General features: G+C 42.2%; 1 protein-coding gene and 2 long non-coding RNA genes across 21 annotated transcripts in view; 1 reads left to right on the plus strand and 2 right to left on the minus strand.

The window, feature by feature from the left end:
* The window catches only part of LOC139762987 (uncharacterized), a 492,364-nt gene that overhangs the window by 320,910 nt on the left and 152,142 nt on the right, over window positions 1-19,312 (plus strand). The gene's annotated exons all lie outside the window — the stretch shown is intronic.
* LOC139762994 (uncharacterized) overlaps window positions 1-19,312 on the minus strand; it is an 86,211-nt gene that overhangs the window by 47,512 nt on the left and 19,387 nt on the right. The window lies entirely within an intron of this gene.
* LOC139763008 (uncharacterized) lies at window positions 6,049-7,953 on the minus strand. The gene is made up of 3 exons (XR_011716004.1): window positions 7,860-7,953; window positions 7,604-7,734; window positions 6,049-6,096 (listed from the first exon to the last, which is right to left on the minus strand). It is a non-coding gene; the product is annotated as an uncharacterized lncRNA (long non-coding RNA).

The raw sequence follows: 19,312 nt of genomic DNA on the forward strand, positions 1-19,312 counted from the left end.
CCATGCGGGAAGTGGCACACACACACACGTGTATAATATATATATATAATATATAATATATATATATAATATTTATATATATATACATACATATGTGAATCCCGGTTATGAGTATGATTTCATTTAAATCAAGTTTGAGAATTGGAGAGGCCTGTGTGTATGTGTGAACCATCGTAATGATCGTTTGGTAGTTTCGTTGGACGTTGTTGTTGGTCGCTGCTAAAACGAAGCGCCAAGTTTATTTTCCACTTGATATTCACACTACACCTCATGTTCGGCCATGGCTCAAGACAGTTGTTATCCTAACGATGATAAAAAAGGGTCATTTCGACCACTAAAGCTAAGATAAGGCTTGATGGCCGGACGCCATCTTGTTTTCCGACCACGGCCAAAATGTCATATTATTTAAAGTTATTACTATTACAAAATAAAAACACCCAATCCTTTCCTATCTTCATCTTGCCGTCGATAATGACCTAATGACCAGAATTACCAAGCAAAATGCAATGATATAAAAGTGCGGTGATGAGGGAAAAAAGCCAGTGGCTGAGAGCAATAATTGTACTTACGTTAACACAGCCATGAAAGGTTAATGATGAACAAGTTAATATCTAAGGTTAATGTGTTTAATTACCATGTCATTTTAACGTTAATATCTAAGGTTATGTGTTTAATTACCATGTCGTCATTTTAACGTTAATATCCAAGGGTTAATGTGTTTAATTACCATGTCATTTTAAACGTTAATATCTAAGGTTAATGTGTTTAATTACCATGTCGTCATTTTAACGTTAATATCTAAGGTTAATGTGTTTAATTACCATGTCGTCATTTTAACGTTCAAATGTTAATGTAAATCATGTGATTATTGCTGTGTTTTCACACTGGGTCAAGTTGAGTGTTGCCGCAGTGTTGTTGTTGCCTTAGTTTTTATATATTGCTACACACAACACAAATGTCAACACATGATCATCATCTCGGTTCCAGGATGATGATGAGGCGGCCAGCCAGCCACACCAAGGAGTCGACCCCAAGCTGGATCCCAACCTGATCCCTCACAAACCCCTTAACATCCTCGTATATACTCGAGATTATTGACATGACAACACACATCACTTACGTCAATCTGGTTCACGAAGAATTGAAAACCTCGTTGTTTTCCCTCCCCGCAGGTCACTGTGACTCCTTGAACCGCCGGCTGCTTGTGGGCTCGAGCACGACTTCTACTACAACGAGGAGGAGGAGGTCCACGTCTTGACAGGTTCTCCTCCACCTCACAAGTGATCAGATCCTGAACCTGTTTGACTCGTATAAATAATGTAAGTATAAGAAACAGCATCCGATCCCATGTAACAACATTGGATCTCTTTACTTTGGCTCGGATCCCATTGAATCCGATGCGCTCGTACGTCTTTTGATGGGTGACGTAGAATGCACCATGTATTTTCTTATAATGAGTTCTATTTAAACTTTTATCATTGGATTTTATTATTAAATACCTCAAAATGTGTTACTAATTGTTTTTAACAATTTTTTATATAGTTGGTACAACAGCCAACATGGTGCATTTGACCATAGCCTACTGTGATTGATGTCAACCCAATAATAATTTACATATGAAAACCATAGAGATGACCCTTATGGTGTGATCGCCCTTAACTCTTAGCCTCCATCTAATCAAATACTCTTCTAAACTCGGTCACAAAATTCTGTACCGCTCAAATCTAACAATGCTGTATCATAACAAACAATAACTGACTGACTTTTCATGTCCTCTCATCCCCTACAGACTTCATATTCGCCCTTCTCTCTTAGATTCTTACATATTCTTGTCACACCAACTCATATATAAACACCCATGGGGACATCACACCCTTCCCCCTGCATAATCCAGTCATTCCTGACCATCTTTCCTAATCACATATGTACAACTTGTGTATATCCCTCTTTCTAAACTAGACATTCCCAATAACCAGTCCTTTTTCAGCACACAAAAAACTGCACACCATTTCCACTGATAAAACATTTCCAGCAATTTGTCGTAGTCAAGTGGATGATTTACACCAGTGTTGGCCTTCCACCTGAGCAGCTTCCTGTGCCTCTGGTGACCTGGACTTTTCATCCAACCTCTGGGATCCTGGACTCTGAGCTAGGTCATGGACATGGCCACCTTGGTTGTGTCCTGGACCTCTGAGTTGCTATATTCTTGGTCCTGGACCCCCTAAGTCTTACTGATGTATCAGATTAATTTCCTGAAGAAGTGCCTGACAACCCTGGTATACACCAACTCTGTATCTAATTTTACAGTAAAATTTCCATTCAGTAACATAAAAAAATAAATTTTTACAATTATCATTGTAAAATTTTTTGATGATACTGAATGAAATTTTACTGTAGAATTAGACAGTGTTGGTGTATACCAGGGTTGTCAGGCACTTCATCAGGAAATTAATCTGATACATCAGGTAAGACTAGGGGGGTCCACGACCAAGAATATAGCAACCCAGGGTCCAGGACACAACCAAGGTGGCCACGTCACTGACCTAGCTCAGAGTCCAGGATCCCAGAGGTTGGGTGGAAAGTCTAGGTCACCTGGAATCCAGGTCAGCAGAGGTCCAGGAGGCTGTTTCTGTGTCCATAGGTACAAGGAGCTGCTCGGTGGAAGGCCACCACTATTCAATATTAGCGAGCGCTTCTTATAGAGGCTTACGACCAATATCACCTTGCTTGGTACATTCTCGAAAAAAGGTCACTTACATTCTTGTGCTATCAACAAAGAAGCTGCTTGTTAATAAAAAAAAATATGCTATGATACACTGTAATAAGCATAAATACTGTCCCTTCTCATTTTAAAGAATTACTATTGTACTGTATATTTGTACATCAATTTAGAAAATATTCTTTTACCAAAAAATACAATAGCCCTATAATATAAACTGATCTTTTATGGTACAAATAAATAATGTATTGTTATGTGGTGTGTGAAGTGAGAGGGTCAGGGTGAATAGTTTGGTTAAGAGAGGTGGTGAAAGCCTTGTGGAAGATGAAAACCAAAAGGTGGCAGGTTTGGAGGGTACTGCAGTTGAATTTATTAAGAAATGGGGTGACTGTGTTGTTGATTGGTAATGTATGTGAATCATGGTGAAGTGGCTGAGGATTGGCAGAATGCATGTATATTGCCACTGTACAAAGGCAAAGGGATATTAAATTGTATGGGAGGGCATTGATTGAGAGGGTGAAGACATGTACATAGCATCAGATTGGGGCTGAGCTGTAAGGTTTCAGAAGTGGCAGAGGACGTGTGGATCAGGTGTTTGCTTTGAAGAATGTGTGTCAGAAATACTTAGAAAAACAAATGGATCTGTATGTAGCATTTATGGATCTTGAGAAGGCATATGATAGGGTTGATAGAAATGCTTTTGGAAGATCTTAAGAGTACATGGTGTGGGAGAAAGGCTGCGAGAAGCAGTGAAAAGTTTTTATCAATGGTGTAAGGCATATGTATGAGTTGGGAGAGAGAGTGATTGGTTCCCAGTGAAGGTCAGTCTGCAGCAGGGGTGTGTGATGTCCCCATGGTTGTTTTAATTTGTTTATGGATGGGGTGGTTAGGGTGGTAAATGCAGGAGTTTTGCAAAGAGGGGCAAGTATGCAATCTGTTGGGATGAGAGGACCTGGGAAGTGAGTCGGTTTTTGTTCACTGATGATACAGCACTGGGGCTGATTTGATGAGAGACTGCAGAAGTCTTGGAAATGTTTGAGGACAGTATGTGGTGTGAGGTGGTTTGACTGGGTAAGTAATGAAAGGGTAAGAGATGGTGTGGTAATAAATAGTGTAGTTGAGAAAGAGCAGATGAAAGCATGTTGAAATGCTTTGGATACATGAGAAATGAGTAAGGAAAAGCTGAGAAAGAGGATATATGTATCAGAGTGGAGGGCAACAAGAAGTGGGAGACCAAACTGGAGGTGGGAGGATGGAGTGAAAAAGAGTTTGAGCAATTGGGGCCTGAACTTACAGGAGGGTGAGAGGCATGCAAAGAGTAGCATGAATGGAATGATGCAGTAACCAGGTCAACGTGCTATCAGTGTAACTGAACCAGGACAAGTGAAACGTCTGGGGTAATCCACGGAATGGTCTGTAGGGGCCTGGATGCGGATAGGGAGCTGTGTTTTGGTGCATTACACATGACAACTAGAGACTGAGTGTGTGAATGAATGTGGCCTTTTTTGTCTGTTTTCCTGGCACTACCGTGCTGACATGGGGAAGCAATGCTGTTTCCTGTGGGGTGGGGCGCCTGGAATGGATGAAGGCAAGCAAGTGTGAAAATGTACTTGTATATGTGTATATGCTGATATGCATGTGTATGTGCATTTACGTATATAATGTGTATATGAATGGATGGGTCATTCTTTGTCTTTTCCTGACGCTAACCTTCTAACTGGCAGCACATCTCTATAGTCTTACACTAAGTAAGTCCACCTGCTGCACTAAAACATCTCTATGACCTATTCATCCTTATCCTAGTTCTACACACACTTGGCACACACATCTGTATTCACATTGTCCTCCAAACCTGAGTTTTGTATCTAACCCTCTTTCAATTTGTACATCTGTTATACTGTTTTGTGGTCTTTCTTCATTGTCCAAGTCTCATTCACTAGTCTCTTAAAACCTGTTTATTGCATCATATAGTCCCTGAATTTATCATCTCGTATGAACTTGTCCAACCTCTGATTCGCTGTTTCTTTATGACAGGTCTTGTCTCAAAGAGTATTTGCTTTGATCGTTAACATGTTTCCTTCCAATAGGGTCAAGATCTTTAGCTGTCTTACTGTAGCACCATGCACCTTTCAAATTCCTGATTCTTCTATTTTTCTTTTCAAGTGAGACAACCTATCTCTAATAGAATTCCACATATACAAACTATATTACGGGGCTTTAACTGTCCTGTCAGGTATCATTAGTTGAGGAATAACATTCATGCTTGTCCCACAGTCAACCTGAAATTTCACTTTATTGCTTACCATCCATTGATGTCATGATGGCTTCATTGCTGAGTCGTGTTGAAAGCTTCATAAAATACACGACATTGGGGTCGTCCTTCGTGGATGCCATAATGGCCTCATTGTTGCAATCATGTCGAAAGCTTGTAACACACAGGAAATTGGGGTTGGCTTTTCTATCAGGATACTCTTGAATACCACTGACCATACTTTCGAAAACCCTTGCCTGGTTTGATCTGCGTGTAATTGCAAAGTGATTCTTCTCCATGCATATGCTACAGTCTTGCTATATGCCGGGCATTCTTCTGTCTTCCCAAATATGCTGTTGCTAAAGAATTTGCATTCCTTCATTGGCGTGTGTGACCAAGGCATGGTCCTCATGTTTAATGTTTCATTTCATTTGGTCTTCCTTCATGGTTTCTATAGGTCACCTTGTTAACAGCGTCTGTCATACACCATGATATACTGCCATCTGCTGCTTATGTGCCATACAGATTTCATCCTCTTTAAAGAATTTCTCACAGAGTAAGTCATACTGAGTGTCCAAGTACTAATCTTTCATCTAACATTCCTTGGATGGATTCCCGAATCTGGTGATAGTGAATCTTGCAATTCTCCTGTCTGTTTCCCACACTTTCGAAATTTATTTGTCTGCCAGTTCATTCTTCGTTGCTGGTAAAATTTGCCATCAAATTTGGCAAGTACATTTTTTAGCGACTTGTTTAGGCTGGTTATCTATCTACTTGTGCTGGGAACATAATGAATTACACTTCTCTTATAAATAGCTCCACCAAAGGTTACAAGTACACGCAGCTTTCTCCTCATCGGGTTTCTTCTTTAAAACCTTCTATAATAGAGGGTAATACATTTTTGTTTATAGTCTTCAGAGATCTTTCATTGTCAACTGTTAGGTTTATTTTGTTGGGAATGTATGAGTTACTGCCGTTTGCACCACCACTTGATCTTGCTTCAAATCATCACAACATGAGCTTGTCATTTTCTCCAGTTGTTTCTAGTCTGTCATGACAAATGGTGCTTTTTACAGCTGCCAGTATGTTTTTGTACAGGTTGTACATCTCCCAGAGGCATAATATTCTGGAAGAGATAGAGAGATGAACTGACATGGGTTGCCATTCTCCATAAACAGGTCACTTATATTCTTTTGGATGTGACCAAAACAGCTGATTGATTATAGAAAACATGATAATAGAATGTAATAAACACAATTATACTGTTGTAAATCCTAAGGTAGCATACAGGATAGAGTAGGTCATTTTGATATATAAATAGGATCACTTCTATTGTAAATTCTAAGGTAACAATAGAAAAAGGAGTTGGTCATTTTAAATATAAAAACTGGATAATTTCTATGATAGTCTTATTAGTATTGTAAATCCTAACGTAACATACAGGATACGAGTTGGCCCATCTTAATATATAAGTAAGATAATTCATGATAGGCTGCATTAGTATGTAAACCTCCTAAGGTAAACATAGGGGGTGCATTTTCATAAAAGTAGTTGTAGTTATTTGCCGAATTTTATCCACTTGCTTCATAAATTTGATAATATATTTCAAAATGGAAAAATTTTTGTGTTGCAGGCAATCTTTTCTACAAGAAGGAAATGAAATGAGAAGGAAAACGTTCATAGAAGAATGTCTCAGAGTGCTGCAAATTATACAGTCAAGATACTGCAAGGAATGTTGGCCATGATTTCACCATGGACTAAAAAATGGTGAGTATGGAGCTGCTCGTCTAGTTACACTCTTGGTAACAAAGTGTATATTTTTGCCATTTCCCTCAGATGTGATATGAATTTCTTCCACCCTCCACTCCTTTCCTCCATCCTTTCTTGACCTTTCTCCTGGACCACCAACCTTTGGGATCCCTGACCTCTAGAAAATTGGTAAGCAAGGTGAAGAATAGCAGTGAAATTGTTTGGGGAAAGTGGGTCAGGAAAGGCATGGTATAAATGGTCAAAAAGCCTGATAATTTGACAAGAGCAGTACAGAATAAGATCGTTTGTATAAGGAAAAGGGGATGGAGTTTGAATGTAAGAATTACAGGGGAATGTCTAACAGAATAAGAAGTTAATAATAATGTGAATTCCAAATGCATTCTGTTAAAAGTGTACTTGTGTCGGTGGTATTTGTACTCTAAATTGTAATGATATAGGAAAGAGAAGCCTTGTCATGTTTCAGAGGATGGGGAAATTTTATGATATTTGAGCCTTCTTTTTGGGAAGCTGGGTGAAAATTTCTACCTCAGGGAACTGGGCGGGACGTCCCTGCCCTTTGCCAGCCTCAGGATTAGTAGCAGGAATGCTAGCTCTGTAAATTCAAATCCTTCAAAAGATGTAAAAACTAAAAGCACTTGATACCCACTTTGTTTAATGAGAATGGAGCAAATGATGATAGATGCTACGCGTCAGTATTTAAGGGCAATCGATGAGAACTAGATGCCACCGTAAAACTATGGGCTTAAGTCCATACATTGAACTGATCAGTTAAAATCTAATGCCAAACACAGGTCCTTGTAGCAGTTTTAAAATATAATTTTGTAGTAACATTTTAAATATACTCTTAAAATGATTATACTAACTGCATTTGGTGCTTGTCAGGTGGATGAGTACGCCGCTGTTGGTAACCATCTTAGCAGCCTCGTCGTCCCATGGTCAACTGGACTCTAAGCCAACCAGACCCATGGCCATTGGGCCCCTGGCCAACTGGACCCTTGGCCAACTGACCCTTGGCCAACTGGACCCTTGGCCAACTGGAACCTTGGCCAACGGAACCATGGCCAACTGGACCCCTGCCAACTGGACCCCTGGCCAACTGGACCCTTGGCTAACTGGAACCTTGGCCAACTGGAACCTTGGCCAACTGGACCCCTGGCCAACTGGACCCCTGGCCTACTGGACTCCTGATCAACTATACCTCTGCTGTTATGGTACAAGCTGAAAGGAAAGATGATAAGTTTCTCTCTCTCTCTCTCTCCCAGTGGCTGCTGCTTCTGCAGGGTGGTGGCAGTGTTCAACTGAAAGCAAAGATTATTATTACCCTTTACTCCCACCATAGCCACCAACTACTTCATCCCCCAATGACCTAAACCTTTGTTGCTGCTGCAGTTGTTGTTGCAGGGAGTGGGGGGTAGAGCAAGGGTGTTTTATACCCTCCCCTCCTGCACCTCTCCCTTTTCCCCCTGCCCCCATCCACCTTCCCCTACCCCTCCTTCCACCCCTCCCCCCCCCCAAAGTCCTCTCCCCCTCACCCCTAACCCCCCCCATTACCCTGGGACCAAACCCTCCCACCCAACAAAACCCACCACCTCCCCCTTCCTACCCAAAAACCCCCCCCCATCTCCTTCCCCCACCTCCTCCCCTCAACCCACCCAAAACCAACCCCCCTTTCTCTACCCCCGCTGTGGCAAATGATGCTGCTGCTGTTTGGGTACTGCTCAGTCTGTAAACATACATAAAATCATGTCCCCTTCACCCACCCTCTTGCTCCCTTCTTGCCCCAAACCTTCCACCTCTTCCTCTTACTGCTTCTGCTGCTGTTGTTGTTCAATCTGTTGATGTAAAGAAGTAAATTAATATCTTCTTCCACACACTTTGCTCTGCTCTCGTCTCCTTTCACTCATGCCCATCCAGCTGCTGCTACTGGTGTTGAGATTTCTGGTGGGGATAAATATAGCAAAGTATTCATATGATACCAGGGGTGTAACCATAAGGAATGCCCCTGATTCCTCCTTTATGAAGTCCTGGTAAGATGGACTTATGTCCTTGGCGTACACCTGAACCTTCTTCCTCAGATGGTTGCCATCATCAACACTGCTCTACTGAAGGCCTCCTCCTCAACTGGACCCCTCACCTACTGGCCCCCAAGAAGACTGGAAACTCTTGGCCAACTGGATATACCTGACACCAATCCCTCCTGGAACTCCCATCCTTACATCCCTCCCTTGCATGCACCATTCCACGCAGTCTTCCACTATTTCTCTCCACCAGTATTCCTCCACCCATTTCTCCATGTCACACACCAACCCCTTTAATTGTACTATATACAGTGCACTTTCCTTGTAAACTTCCAGTCTTCCATTTTTCCACATGCCCAAACCACCTTAAAGTATTATGTTTCACCCATTCTACAACTCCATAATCATTCCCTATACACCCTTTCATTTTCTTCATTCCATCTAGTCACATCACAAGCTCTTCTCAAATGATTCATTTCCATGGCCTGAATTCTTGACCTCTGTGACACATTCCATGCCAACGTTTCAGTTGCATAGGTCAGGGTTGGGAAACATATACTGTCCCTTAATCCTCTCCTCACTTCCATACTTATACCTCTTACCCTTCATCTTCTATTAAGGGTCTCAATGACTCTGTACCCTGAACTGCTTTCTCCCTTTGTCTCTCCTTCCATATCACCACACTTACCCAAGATGGCTCCTAATACTTAAATTCTCTCTTCCAGTCTCTTTCCCCCATATCCAAAGCATAATTTAGCCCACAAAATCTGTACTTTCACTCTGTTTCCTTTCAAACATCATTACTTTACTTTTACTTGCATTACCTTTAATTGCCTATCCTTACACACATCATAAAACACACAACTTCTGCAACTCCTCTTCACTCTTCGCAAACAACTCAGTATTATCTGCAAACAGGCTTGCTACTAGCCACCATATCTCACTGCCACACTCCATCTCTGCACCCCTTTTCCCGAGGTTTTGCTTTCATCTCAGATTCAGGTGAGAAACTGCTGAAGTTGGTGACTGAGTTTGGTAAAGTGTGTGAAAGAAGAAAGTTGAGAGTAAATGTGAATAAGAGCAAGGTAGGTTGGGGGACAAGTTAATTGGGAGGTAAGCTGCAGGAAAAAAAACAGAGGAAGTGAAGTGTTTTTAGATATCTGGAAGTGGATTTAGCAGCAGATGGAACCATGTAAGCAGAAGTGAGTCACAGGTGGGGAGGGGACAAAGGTTCTGGGAGCATTGAAGAATGTGTGAAAGGTGAGAAAGTTATCTTGGAGAGCAAAGATGGGAATGTTTGAAGGAAATAGTGGCTCCAACAACGTTATATGTTGCAAGGCTTGGGCTATAATAAGGTTGTGTGAGTAGGGCCTGATGTGGAAAGGGAGCTGTGGTTTATGGTACATTAACACGTGACAGCCAGACTGAGTGTGAACGAATGTGGCCTTCGTTGTGGCAGGGTGGCAGTGGAAATGGATTGAAGGCATGTACATGTCTGTGTATGTATATGTATGTACACGTTGAAATGTATAGGTATGTATATGTCCGTTGTGGATGTTTACGTATATACATGTGTATGTGGGTGGGTTGGGCCATTCTTTTGTCTGTTACCTTGTGCTACCTCACTAATGTAGGAAACAGTGACAAAATATATCCAAATAATAATATGTGTGTGATGTGTGTGTGTGTGTGTGTGTGTTTGTGGTTGTGGAGGTGAGAACGATATCTCAGAGCAAAAATGGGTATGTTGGAATGAAGAGTAGTCCCAACAATGTTATGTGGTTGCGAGGCATGGCTATAGATAGGGTTGTGCGAAGGAGGTAGATGTGTTGGAAATGAAATGTCAAAGACAATATGTGATGTGAGGTGGTTTGATCGAGTAAGTAAATGAAAGGGTAAGAGAGATGTGTAGTAATAAAAAGAGTGTGGGTTGAGAGAGCAGAAGAGGTGTGTTGAAATGGTTTGGACACATGGAGAGAATGAGCAACAAAAGATCGACAAAGAGGATTCATGTGTCAGAGGTGCAGGGAACAAGAAGCAGGAGACCAAATTGGAGGTGCAAGGATGGACTGAAAAAGATTTTGAGTGATCAGGCCCGAGCATACAGTTTGGGTAAAAGGCATGCAAGGAATAAAGTAAATTGGAATGATGTGGTGTACTGGGGTCAACATGCTGTCAGTAATTGAACCAGGGCATGTAAAGTGTCTGGGGTAAATCATGGAAAGGTCTGTGGGGCCTGGATGTGGAAAGGGACTGTGCTTTGGTGCATTACACATGACAGCTAAGACTGAGTGTGAACGAATGTGACTTTTTGTCTTTTTTCCTGGCACCCTCACTGGAGAAGGGAAGGGGGATGCTGTTTCTGTGTGGCATGGTAGTGACAGGAATGGACTGTAGGCAGCAATTATGAATAAGTAACATGTGTATTTCTCTGTGTTTGTATATGTATGTATATTTTGAAATGCATATGAATGTATATGTGCGTTTACATACACATGTATACGTGAGTAGTTAGGCAACTCTTCGTCTGTGCAACCTTGCTGATGCGTGTCATAGAAGGTGACTAAAGGAAGTGGAGCGGGGAGCTAGAAACCCTCCCCTCCTTTATTTCAACTTTCTAAAAGGGGAAACAGAAAAAGGAGTTACGTGGGAGTGCTCATCCTCCTTGAAGGCTCAGATTGGGGTGTCTAAATGTGTGTGGATGTAACCAAGATGAGAAAAAAGGAGAGATATATGGTATGTTTGGGAAAGGAACCTGGATGTTTTGGCTCTGAGTGAAACGAAGCTCATGGTAAAGGGAAAGAGTGGTTTGGGAAAGTGTTGGGAGTAAAGTCATGAGCTGGTGAGAGGACAAGAGCAAGAGAAGGAGTAGCACTACTCCTGAAACAGGAGTGGTGGAGTATGAGAAGAGTGTAGGAAAGTAAACTCTAGATTGATATGGGTAAAACTGAAAGTGGATGGAGAGATATGGGTGGTTATTGGTGCATATGCACCTGGGCATGAGAAGAAAGATCATGAGAGGCAAGTGTTTTGCGAGCAGCTGAGTGATGTGTGTTAGTAGTTTTGATGCACTAGACCGGGTTATAGTGATGGGTGATTTGAATGAAAAGGTGAGTAATGTGGTATTGAGGGAATAATTGATGTACATGGGGTGTTCAGTGTTGTAAACAGAATGGTGAAGAGCTTTAGATTTGAGTGCTGAAAAAGGACTGGTGATTGGGAATACCTGGTTTAAAAAGAGATATAAGTATATTATGTAAGTAGGAGAGATGGTCAGAGAGTGTTACAGGATTACGTGTTAACTGATAGGCGCACGAAAGAGAGACTTTTGGATGTTAATGTGCTGAGAGGTGCAACTGGAGGGATGTCCTGATCATAATCTTGTGGAGGAGAAGGTGAAGATATGTAGAGGTTTTCAGAAAAGGAGAGAGAATGTTCGTGCGAAGAGAGCAAGTGAGCTTGGGAAGGAGACTCTGTGAGGAAGTACCAGGAGAGAGTGGGTGCAGAATGGAAAAAGGTGAGAGCAAAGGGACCTAAGGGGAGTAGGGGAGGAATGGGATATATTCAAGGAAGCAGTGATGGCTTGCACAAAAGATGCTTGTGGCATGAGAAGCATGGAGGTGGGCAGATTAGAAAGGGTAGTGAGTGGTGGGATGAAGAAGTAAGATTATTAGTGAAAGAGAAGAGAGACATTTGGACGAGTTTTGCAGGGAAATAGTGCAAATGAATGGGAGATGTATAAAAGAAAGTGCAGAGGTCTAGAGAAATGTACAAGATGAGAAAAAGAGCAAATGAGAGTTGGGTAGAGTATCATTAAATTTTAGGGAGGATAAAAAGATGTTTGTGAGGCCTGGATGTGAAATGGAGCTGTGGTTTTGGTGCATTAATACACGACAGCTAGAGACTGACTGTGAACGAATGTGGCCTTTGTTGTCTTTTCCTAGCGCTACCTCGCGCACATGCGGGGAGAGAGGTTGTCATTTTATGTGTGGCAGGGCGGCGACAGGAATGAATAAGGGCAGCAAGTATGAATAATGTACATGTGTATATATGTATATGTCTGTGTATGTACATATATGTATACGTTAAACTGTATAGGTATGTATATGTGCATGTGTGGACGTGTATGGATATACGTGTGAATGTGGGTGGGTTGGGCCATTCTTTCGTCTGTTTCCTTGCGCTACCTTGCTATCGCAGGAGACAGCGACAAAGTATAATAGTATAATAATAATATGTTGAGGCATTTGGATGAGTTTTGCAGGGAAATAGTGCAAATGACTGGGAGAAGTATAAAAGAAAGAGGCAGGAGTCAAGAAAAAGGTGCAAGAAATGAAAAAGAGGGCAATAAGACATGGGGTGAGAGAGTATCATTAAATTTTAGGGAGAATAAAAAGATGTTTTGGAAGGAGGTAAATAAAGTGCATACAAAGGAGATGGAGTGAGTATTTCGAAGGTTTGTTGAATGTGTTTGAATGATAAGAGTGACAGATACAGGGTGTTTTGGACGAGTGGTGTGCGAAGTGAGAGGGTTAGGGAAATGATTTGGTAAACAGAGAAGAAGTAGTAAAAGCTTTGTTGGAAGGTGAAAGCCACAAGGCTGCGGGTTTGGATGGTATTGCAGTGGAATTTATTAAAAAAGGAGGTGAATTTGTTGTTGACTGTTGGTAAAGATATTTAAAGTATGTATGACTCATGGTGAGTGCCTGAGATTGGCGGAATGCATGCATAGTGCCATTATACAAAGGCAAAGGGGATAAAGGTAGTGCTTAAATTACAGAATCGTGCGAAAGAGAGACTTTCGGATGTTAATGTGCTGAGAGGTGCAACTGGAGGGATGTCTGATCATTATCTGTGGAGGCTCAAGGTGAAGATTTGTATGGGTTTTCAGAAAAGAAGATGAATGTTGGGGTGAAGAGGGTGTGAGAGTAAGTGAGCTTGGGAAGGAGACTTGTGTGAGGAAGTACCAGAGAGACTGAGTAGAGAATGGAAAAAGGTGAGAACAATGGAAGTAAGGGGAGTGGGGGAGGAATGGGAAGTTCTAGGAATCAGCGATGGCTTTGCGCAAAGATGCTTGTGGCGTGAGAAGCATGGGAGGTGGGTTGATTAGAAAGGGTAGTGAGTGGTGGGATGAAGAAGCAAGATTATTAGTGAAAGAGAAGAGAGAGGCATTTGGACGATTTATGCAGGGAAAAAATGCAATGAGTGGGAGATGTATAAAAGAAAGAGACAGGAGGTCAAGAGAAAGGGCAAGAGGTGAAAAAGAGGCAAATGAGAGTTGGGGTGAGAGAGTATCATAAATTTAGGGAGAATAAAAAGATGTTCTGGAAGGAGGTAAATAAAGTGCGTAAGACAAGGAGCAAATGGAACTTCAGTGAAGGGCGCAAATGGGGAGGTGATAACAAGTAGTGGTGATGTGAGAAGGAGATGGAGTGAGTACTTTGAAGGTTTGTTGAATGTGTTTGATGATAGAGTTGCAGACATAGGGTGTTTTGGTCGAGGTGGTGTGCAAAGTGAGAGGGTTAGGGAAAATGATTTTGGTAAACAGAGAAGAGGTAGTAAAAGCTTTGCGGAAGATGAAAGCCGCAAGGCAGCAGGTTTTGGATGGTATTGCAGTGGAACTTATCAAAAAAGGGGGGTGCCTGTATTGTTGACTAGTTGGTAAGGTTATTTAATTGTATGTATGACTCATGGTGAGGTGCCTGAGATTGGCGGAATGCGTGCATAGTGCCATTGTACAAAGGCAAAGGGGATAAAGTGAGTGCTCAAATTTACAGAGGTATAAGTTTGTTGAGTATTCCTGGTAAATTAATATGGGAGGGTATTGATTGAGAGGGTGAAGGCATGTACAGAGCATCAGATTGGGGAAGAGCAGTGTGGTTTCAGAAGTGGTAGAGGATGTGGATCAGGTGTTGCTTTGAAGAATGTATGTGAGAAATACTTAGAAAAGCAAATGGATTTGTATGTAGCATTTATGGATCTGGAGAAGGCATATGATAGAGTTGATAGAGATGCTCTGTGGAAGGTATTAAGAATACATGGTGTGGGAGGCAAGTTGTTAGAAGCAGTGAAAAGTTTTTATCGAGGATGTAAGGCATGTGTACGTGTAGGAAGAGAGGAAAGTGATTGGTTCTCAGTGAATGTAGGTTTGCGGCAGGGGTGTGTGATGTCTCCATGGTTGTTTAATTTGTTTATGGATGGGGTTGTTAGGGAGGTGAATGCAAGAGTTTTGGAAAGAGGTGGCAAGTATGAAGTCTGTTGTGGATGAGAGAACTTGGGAAGTGAGTCAGTTGTTGTTCGCTGATGACACAGCGCTGGTGGCTGATTCATGTGAGAAACTGCAGAAGCTGGTGACTGAGTTTGTAAAGTGTGTGAAAGAAAAAGTTAAGAGTAAATGAGAATAAGAGCAAGGTTATTAGGTACAGTAGGGTTGAGGGTCAAGTCAACTGGAGGTAAGTTTGAATGAGAGAAAAACTGGAGGAAGTAAAGTGTTTTAGATATCTGGGAGTGGATCTGGCATGCGGATGGAACCATGGAAGCGAAGTGAACCATAGGGTGGGGGAGGGGCGAAAATCCTGGGAGCCTTGAAGAATGTGTGGAAGTCGAGAACATTATCTCGGAAAGTAAAAATGGGTATGTTTGAAGGAATAGTGGTTCCAAGAATGTTGTATGGTTGCGAGGCGTGGGCTATGGATAGAGTTGTGTGCAGGAGGGGGATGTGCTGGAAATGAGATGTTTGAGGACAATGTGTGGTGTGAGGTTGGTTTGATCGAGTAAGTAACATAAGGGTAAGAGAGATGTGTGGAAATAAAAAGAGTGTGGTTGAGAGAGCAGAAGAGGGTGTTTTGAAATGGTTTGGGCACATGGAGAATGAGTGAGGAAAGATTGGCCAAGAGGATATATGTGTCGGAGGTGGAGGGAACGAGGAGAAGTGGGAGACCAAATTGGAGGTGGAAAGATGGAGTGAAAAAGATTTTGTGTGATCGGGCCTGAACATGCAGGAGGGTGAAAGGCGGGCAAGGAATAGAGTGAATTGGATCGATGTGGTATACCGGTTTGACGTGCTGTCAGTGGATTGAATCAGGGCATGTGAAGCGTCTGGGGGAAACCATGGAAAGTTGTGTGGGGCCTGGATGTGGAAAGGAAGCTGTGGTTTTCGGGCATTATTGCATGACAGCTAGAGACTGAGTGTGAACGAATGGGGCCTTGTTGTCTTTTCCTAGTGCTACCTCACACACATGAGGGGGATGGGGATGGTATTCCATGTGTGGCGAGGTGGCGATGGGAATGAATAAAGGCAGACAGTGTGAATTGTGTGCATGGGTATATATGTATGTGTCTGTGTGTGTATAATATGTGTACATAGAGATGTATAGGTATGTATATTTGTGTGTGTGGACGTGTATGTATAAAGAATTGTGTATGGGGGTGGGTTGGGCCATTTCTTCGTCTGTTTCCTTGCGCTACCTCGCAAATGCGGGAGAAACGACAAAGCAAAATAAATAAAATATAAATAAATAAAGTTGAGTATTCCTGGGAAATTATATGGGAGGGTATTGGATTGAGAGGGTGAAGGCATGTACAGAGCATCAGATTGGGGAAGAGCAGGGTTTCAGAAGTGGTAGAGGATGTGTGGACAGTGTTTCGCTTTGAAGAATGTATGTGAGAAATACTTAGAAAAGCAAATGGATTTGTATGTAGCATTATGGATCTGAAGAAGGCATATGATAGAGTTGATAGAGATGCTCTGTGGAAGGTATTAAGAATATATGGTGTGGGAGGCAAGTTGTTAGAAGCAGTGAAAAGTTTTTATCGAGGGTGTAAGGCATGTGTGCAAGTGGGAACAGAGGAAAGCGATTGGTTCTCAGTAAATGTAGATTTGCGGCAAGGGTGCGTGATGTGTCCATGGTTGTTTAATTTGTTTATGGATGGGATGTTAGGGAGGTGAATGCAAGAATTTTGGAGAGAGGGGCAAGTATGCAGTCTGTTGTGATGAGAGAGCTTGGGAAGTAAGTCAGTTGTTGTTTGCTGATGAACAGCGCTGGTGGCTGATTCATGTGAGAAACTGCAGAAGCTGGTGACTGAGTTTGGTAAAGTGGTGAAGAAAGCAGGGTAAATGTGAATAAGAGCAAGGTATTAGGTACAGTAGGGTTGAGGACAAGTTAATTGGGAGGTAAGTTTGAATGGAGAAAAACCGGAGAAGTGAAGTGTTTTTGATATCTGGGAGTAGATATCTGGGCATAGATATCTCGGACTTTATTTTGGCAGTGGATGGAACCATGGAAGCAGAAGTGAGTCACAGGGTGGGGACAGGCAAAAGTTCTGGGAGCGTTGAAAAATGTGTGGAAGGCGAGAACATTATCTTGGAAAGCAAAAATGGGTATGTTTGAAGAAATAGTGGTTCCAACAATGTTATATGGTTGCGAGGCGTGGGCTATAGATAGAGTTGTGCGGAGTAGGGTGGATGTGTTGGAAATGAGATGTTTGAGGACAATACGTGGTGTGAGGTGGTTTGATCGAGTAAGTAATGAAAGGGCAAGAGAGATGTGTGGTAATAAAGAGTGTGGTTGAAAGCGCAGATGAGGGTGTTCTGAAGTGGTTTGGTCACATGGAGAGAATGAGTGGGGAAAGATTGACAAAGAGGTTTATGTTGTCAGAGGTGGAGGGAACGAGGAGAAGTGGGAGACCAAATTGGTGGTGGAAAGATGGAGTGAAAAAGATTTTGAGTGATCGGGGCCTGAACATGCAGGAGGGTGAAAGACGTGCAAGGAATAGAGTGAATTGGAACGATGTGGTATACCTGGGGTCGACATGCTGTCAATGGATTGAACCAAGGCATGTGAAGCATCTGGGGTAAACCTTGGAAAGTTTTTTGGGACCTGGATGTGGAAAGGAGCTATGGTTTTGGTGCATTACACATGACAGCTAAAGACTGAGTGTGAACAAATGTGGCCTTTGTTTCTTTTCCCAGCACTACCTCACACAGCATGGGAGAGGGGGTGCCACTTCATGTGTGGTGGGTGGCAACAGGAATGGATGAAGGCAGCAAGTATTGATATGTGCATGTATATATATGTATATGTCGTGTATGTACGTGTATGTATATGGTGAAATGTATAGGTATGTATATGTTCATGTGCTGAGAGGGGCAACTGGAGGGTGTCTGATCATTATCTTGTGGAGGCGAAGGAGAAGATCTGTAAAGGTTTTCAGAAAAGAAGAATGTTAGGGTGAAGAGAATGGTCAGAGTAAGTGAGCTTGGAAGGAGAATTGTGGAGGAAGTACCAGGAGAGATGGAGTGCAGAATGGAAAAAAGTGAGAGCAAATGACATAAGGGAGTGGTGGAGGATGGGGTGTACTTAGGGAAGCAGTGATGGCTTGCGCAAAAGATGCTTATGGCATGAGATAGTGGAAGTGGGCAGATTAATAAAGGGTTGTGAGTGGTGGGAGGAAGTAAGACTGTTAGTGAGAGAGAAGAGAGAGGCGTTTGGAAGATTTATGCAGGCAAGCAGTGCGAATGACTGGAAGATGTATAAAATAAAGTGGCAGGAGGTCAAAAGAAAGGTGCAAGAGATGAAAAAGGGCAAATGAGATTTGGGGTGAGAGAGTATCATTAAATTTTAGGGAGAATAAAAAGATTTTTGGAGGAGGTAAATGAAGCACATAAGACGAGAGAACAAATGGGAACATCAGTGAAGGGGGCTAATGGGAAGTAATAACAAGTAGTGATGAAGTGAGGAGATGGAGTGAGTATTTTGAAGGTTTGTTGAACGTGTCTGATGATAGAGTGGCAGAAATAGGGTGTTTGGTAGAGGTGGTGTGTGGAGTGAGAGGGTCAGCGAGAATGGTTTGGTAAACAGAGAAGAGGTTGTGAAAGTTTTGTGGAAAATGAAAGCTGGCAAGGGGCGGTTTGGATGGTACTGCAGAGGAATTTATTAAAAAAGGGGTGACTGTGTTGTTGATTGGTTGGTAAAAGGATATTCAGAGTATGTATGGTTCATGGTGAAGTGCCTGAGGATTGGCGGAATGCATGCATAGTGTCATTGTACAAAGGCAAAGGGGATAAAGGTAAGTGTTCAAACTACAGAGGTGTAAGTTTGTCAAGTATTCCTGGAAATTATATGGGAGGGTATTGATTGAAAGGGCAAAGGCATGTACAGAGCATCAGATTGGGGAAGAGCAGTGTGGTTTCAGAAGTGGTAGAGGAAGTGTGGATCAGGTATTTGCTTTGAAGAATGTATGTGAGAATTACTTAAAAAAAAAAGATGGATTTGTAATGTAGCATTTATGAATCTGGAGAAAGCATATGATAGGGTTGATAGAGATGCTTTGTGGAAGGTATTAAGAGTATATGGTGTGGGAGGTAAGTTGCAAGAAGCAGTGAAAAGCTTTCACCAAGGATGTAAAGCATGTGTATGAGTAGGAAGTGAGGAAAGTGATTGGCTCCCAGTGACTGCCAGTTTGCAGCAGGGGGGCATGATGTTGCCATGGTTGTTTAATTTGTTTTATGGATGGGGTGGTTAGAGAGGTGAATGCAAACTTTTGGAGAGAGGG

Source organism: Panulirus ornatus, chromosome 45 (assembly GCF_036320965.1).
Source record: "Panulirus ornatus isolate Po-2019 chromosome 45, ASM3632096v1, whole genome shotgun sequence".
Taxonomy (NCBI): Eukaryota; Metazoa; Arthropoda; class Malacostraca; order Decapoda; family Palinuridae; genus Panulirus; species Panulirus ornatus.